Genomic DNA, 6,000 nt, shown 5'->3' with positions numbered 1-6,000 from the left:
CTCTTCAAAAGCAACTGTGGACAGACTAGCAAAAAACTTGCTTAAAAAACATATAACCATTTCAATTCAGTCAACATGAAACACTGAGCTCAGACAAGAAGCGCATTAACACTAGTCTAGGGACTGGATGAACAATTTAGCCATACAGGAAGACCATCACATAATCATTCGGCAGCCGAGGGCAGGAAGTTGAATCCATCTATCCACCTTAAGGAAAAGGAAATTATCTGGTAAGTAGTAATTTTTCATTTCCTAGCATGTGGAAATATAGATTGAGGACCAGTGGGATTTACCCAAGCTACTCCCGAATAGGGTAGGAGGCTGCAGGAGTCACCAGGAGTATATACTGGACATCAGTTTGCTCCGTCTCATCTGCTGGCAGAGGTGCATAACCCACTGGTCCTGAAACCATCTATCCACAGGCTAGGAAAATATTGTTTATCCTCTGAATACCATGTTCTCTGTTTGTATATACAACTCTGGTAGTAGTATATTTTCAGTAGATAGCTCGTTGCGTGGTGTATATACTGCTCTGACAGTAAGGAGCTCTCTGCGTGGTGTTTATACAGCTGTATGCAGACTACCAAGAGAAAAGGCAAGTTTTACCTTGACAGTTTCCAGCTTATTCACTTCAAATTCAGGATCCACAGTGGTCATCTTCAGTGAGATATTCTCCTCCAGCTTCTTGCAGTAACTGTTAAGACATGGAGAATAAGCATTAAGAACACTGTCCTAGGGGAAAGGGGTAGAAGCAGAGCTAAGAGAGAGAAAGTTGGAAATGGTGAGGACTTGAGGGATGGAGCAAGAGAAACAGGCTATCTGCTGGGCTGAATGGGAATCAGTGAGGCTGCCTTCTATTCCTGCATGTTCGACAAGTCACAAAGAATCCCATGTTATGGTTCCATCCCATGGGTAGATGTGGATTTTCACTAGTTGTATTGTAAAGTTCATTTTTTAAAATTATTTTATTGATTTTCAACAACAACAGAGTAAAACAACACGTCAAACCAATTTTATTTGATTTATTCCATTTTTTGGCAACTCAAAGCAGATTACATTTAGGTACTGAAGGTATTTCCCTATCCTCAGAGGGTTTACAATTTAATACAGAGATTTACTATACTGCTATATTTTACCATGAGAGGACAGAAATATTGGCCCATCCCCAGTAAAATATAGCAATGGCTCCCTATGATATTTTTTATCACGCTATAAAAAATATATAGGAAAAGGCTCATTAATATGAAAATGGTGGTCCACTTCACCATCTCAAAGGGCCTCGTGGCCTAGAAACCCCCCCCCCCTCCCAATTAGTCAATAACCCCTTTGGGACTGAGTAGACCTTTGCCCACCCTCCCAGCTGTCTGTCGAGGTGCCCCAGCAGGCCCGAAAGTTTAAAAAAATGTAAAAAATAATAGCATAACACCCTGCCCTTCTTACACCCCCCCTTGCTCATAAATTACCCTCCATTCAAACAATCCTCCTGTACAAAGACCCCCATCCCTCCAGTGTTCGGCCTCCCAACATACAACAACCACCTTAGTAGTCAGTAGGCCTTCTCCCCTAACAACCTCTCTTTATCAGAAGAACCTCCTTATTTGTCTAGTGCCCCACCCCCACTCCTGGTCTCTTCCTTTACCTTAAAAAGGTACCCTGGTGGTCCAGTAGTGATGGAGTGCTCCCTAGCTCTGAGCTGGCCAAAACTGTTTTCCAAAATGGCACCGACCAGCCACTGCCCCAATTTCCTGAGGAGTCTTGTTACTGGCGTAGCAGTGGACCCTTGGGCCGGCCTGGCAGATTGATATAGGAGAAGAGGACGGCACTCTGCAGAGAAGAAGAAGGCTGGTGGGCGGTGTCAGGTCACATGAAGATCCGGAGTCTTCACCCTGGAAGCCTGCAGACCCCCCGAGAGGAGCTTGTGAGGTTCCAGACCGCTGGGACTTAGGAGATCACTGGAACCAAAGCGGAGACTTCATCCTGGAAGCCTGAGGACCCCCCGAGAGGAGCTCGTGAGGTCCCAGACTGCTGGGAGGAGATCAAGAGCGAGGGAGAAGATGAGACAGTCCGAGGTCGAGGCAGGCGGCAGGAGCGGGAACCAGGAGCAAGCTGGAGTCAAAGCCAGGAAGACCAACCAGAGAGGACAGGAACGGAGTTACGGAAGGCAGGAAAGCTGGAACTGGAGCAGGAACACCGGCAGCAGGAGCAGGGCTGGAACTTCAGGAACTGGAGCAGGAACAGGCACGTCAGGAGCAGGATCAGGAGCCAAGGATCAGGAGCTGGAACAGGAATGTCAAGAACACGGAAGCAACTAGCACTCACCAGGAGGAACCTCGTTGCAAGGCAGAGAAAGGAAGCAGACGCCGGCTTAAATACTAGCCGGCGTCTGACGTCATTCAGGTGGGTGGGCCGCGGTCTGGCAGGAAAAGCCCTTTAAATTGGGCTCCCCTGCGCACGTGCGTGCCTAGAGAGGGAGGAGCCGGATCAAGAGACGTCAGACGTGTAAGAGATAACAAAAATTCTGTGGGGACACGGTGTGGTCGAGGTCGGTTGGACAAAGTTTGGATGTGGAATCCTTATATACTAATGTCCCGCAAGACGATGCATTGGAATTAGTTAAAAAGACTTTGTCCAACCGACCTCGACCACACCGTGTCCCCACAGAGTTTTTGTTATCTCTTACACGTCTGGTCCTCTTTAACAACTTTTTTGCATTCCAACAGGAATATTTCTTACAAATACACGGGGTAGCTATGGGTTCTCCCATAGCCCCAGATATAGCAAATTTATTTGTTTCTTTGTTTCTGAATTTGAAGAGACTATCGTTTACCAGTGACCTCATTTTGCAAACATCATCGCATGGGCAAGATATATTGATGATATATTCTTTGTATGGACAAGTACAGAAGAACAGCTATTGCAATTTCATGTCTGGCTCAATCAAGCTCATCCTTGCTTAAATTTTGCGATCACTTATCACCACGAGCAAATAGCCTTTTTAGATATTCTCATCAAGAAAACATCCATAGGAGTTGAAACTACTTTGTATCGTAAACCCACGGACAAAAGTAACCTTTTACGTTTTGAGAGTCATCACCCACGTCGGTTTAAAGAGGGTTTACCAGTCGGACAATTTTTCTGCATCCGTAGACTGTGCTCAGACAAACAAGATTTTCAAACACAAGCTGGACTCCTTTGACAACATTTTTTGGATAGAGGATATCCTAACTATAGCATCAAAAATGCATATAAGCGTGCCAATTGTTCAGAATGTGAACAATTATTAATCTACAGAAGCAAATCATCAGAAACTAGTTTGATATGTGTGTTACCACACACCAGTTTCACTAATAAAGTCAAACAAGCCATATTGCACAACTGGCATGTACTCAGCCCACATCAAATCTTTCATACCCCACCGATGTTTGCATATTCAAGAGGGACTAATATTTTTTTTTTCCTGTTAATCTTTACTTCATAGCTGCCTCTTGTTATCCCTATCCCAGTTATTGCTCTCCCTGTTAACATGTAATTTCCAAACTTATTTCGTTCAATGTAAATCGGTATGATGTCCACAACTAATACCGGTATATAAAATGTTTTAAATAAAAAATAAAATAAAATAAACAACATGTAGTTCGAGCAGCCCCCACATCTCAACCTGTTTCTAACCTGTTGGGACAAGTGAAGTGTGACAAATGCAGTTTTTGCGCCCATTTTGGATAGACAAAAGTTATATCCTCATCCAAAATGGCGCTTGATGACGTATATAACCTATTTTAGAGAGATTTGGGTTTCCCCCGCAAATCAAAATGGCGGACCGATGACGTAGATGACCATATATGGTTTTGCACGTCATTTCCTTTTACAAATCGGCGGGAATTTTTCAGCTTTAAAATCCAGCATTTTTGCGCCGCCGACTGTCAGTGCCATAGCAGCGTTATGAATAGATCACTATCGCGCATGTAAGTACGTCTTTTTAAGCTATTTGTCACTACTTCAAGTTAGGAAGTTAGCTCGAGAGTTTTTTATGGGCAAACTTTTCATTTTATGCAATGTTAGTCCGAGAGAGGAAGAAGCACTCTGACCAAGAAAAAACCATCGCTACATTTTCAGCGCTTGCACAACACTCAAGTGAAGGAGCAAAACTTGCCATCACCTTTTGAGTGAGTCCTTAATTATCTATACAATGCCATTCCAAGCATAGATGTATTTTTACATCATGATAAAGATTGTATGATTTTGAATATCGTTCCAGGTATATTTTCACAGCTGAGACATACAGGTACATTCCATGCTTAAAAGTTACTCCCTGATGAAGAGGATTTACTCGAAACATTGCAGTGTCGGGATCGAAATACTTATCGCATGAAGTTTTGTATACAGCATCTTGGCGTCGCAACTGTGAGTCTTGATTGGTATAACATTTGATTTTGTATACCATTACAGCTGACCTGCACTGGACTGTCAAGATAGCCATCAGAATTATTGACTGAGCATCTTGTATATCTGGGGTTTACCAATGATTATAACCTTTCTCTAACAACCACCAAGTTGGAGCTAGAGTTTTGCAAGTAGCCATTTAGGCATTTCTACATAGCCTATTATTGGCACTTTATGAGGTTTCCCCAGTTCAATTATATACAATCTACTTATAATTAAGCTAGACTTTAATATATATTTTTTGTAGAAAAATAATATGCCATCTTTGGGAATGTGAATTTCTTATACTTTTTATATTTTGCTCTTTCTTTAGAGTTCAACTGTTCAGAGTCTGGTTGCTTAAGTTTTCTATTTTGGTTTTGTCTGCACATTTCTGTTTCTAATTTGTAGTCCCTTATTTCTGTATCTGGTAGGGGTCGGTCTGTGTTCTGCTTGTGTGTAACTAAATTGTAATTTCTCTGTTGAGATTTGCAGTAGTCCAGGTTGATCTGTTTAGCCAATAGATGGTGCATTAATGTTCCAGAGCCCGGTGTAATATTTGTATTGCTGCTTTTTCATAGATAAGGTTGCTGTTTGAGTCCTGAGAGTTATTGCTGTGATTGTATGATATGGCAAGGTTGTCTTTTTTTTGCAGGGTTCTATGTTACTTCATAAAGTATTTGGCAGTGAAGGGAGTTTGTTTTGCTGAGGTGACACTTGAATTTGTTTTTGCATTTTGGGTTGTAACGTGAACTGTCCTAATTCTGATCTGCACCTGTTCTTATGATTATTCTAATTATTGCTATTTTATTGTAGTTATGATCTCTGGAAAAAAGATTCATGAAGGAATACATGGATATTTGTTTTATTATATGATTGATTGGATCTGATGTTTGAGTTCTTTGCTTTTTGTATTATATTCTTGTTGTTTACTTATAAACTACAATAAATATAAAATAAAAAAATACACATTAATAAGGAAAAGATTTTAAGATTCAGGTGGAAAAATGTTTCAAACTGAGGAAAGGCAGAGAATGGATATATCACACTTACACAAAGCTATGCTGAAACTACAAGAGGCTGCTCATCATGGCTTTTTAGTAGATAAATGCAAAGCTGAGCTTCCAGTTTCTGTAGGAGCGGGCCACATAATCTCATACTTTTCGAGAATACCTGGGTTGGTAGGTAATGCTAGTTTGAGGGAGACAATATAAATTCCTATTGCGGGCATAAATGTCTCCCTCTCAGCTATTTAAGGCTGGCATAATGCAGTCTGAATTGTGTTGCAAATGTTAGGGCACTTTAGGACACTATTTTTAGGCCTGCCCTGTTGTCCAAGGCTTTTGGGACACAGTAAGATGCTATTTGCAGCACATATTTTCCTGTTCCTTCCCTTTTCCCCCGGAGGGAGTATTGTTTGATTGCAAAGAAGTTTTTCTAAATGTGGATAAGGGAGAGGGTCTATTTCTTTGAAAGGCCTATTTACTGAGGGGAAAGCCCATATTATCAGCATAGTGTGTATTGGGCGTGGAGAAAGCAGAGTTGCTTACTGTAACAGGTGTTCTCTTAGGACAGCAAGAT

The sequence above is a fragment of the Rhinatrema bivittatum genome, chromosome 10 (assembly GCF_901001135.1).
Source record: "Rhinatrema bivittatum chromosome 10, aRhiBiv1.1, whole genome shotgun sequence".
Taxonomy (NCBI): domain Eukaryota; kingdom Metazoa; phylum Chordata; class Amphibia; order Gymnophiona; family Rhinatrematidae; genus Rhinatrema; species Rhinatrema bivittatum.
The sequence above is the reverse complement of the archived record's forward strand: the minus strand, read 5'-3'. Positions refer to the sequence as shown.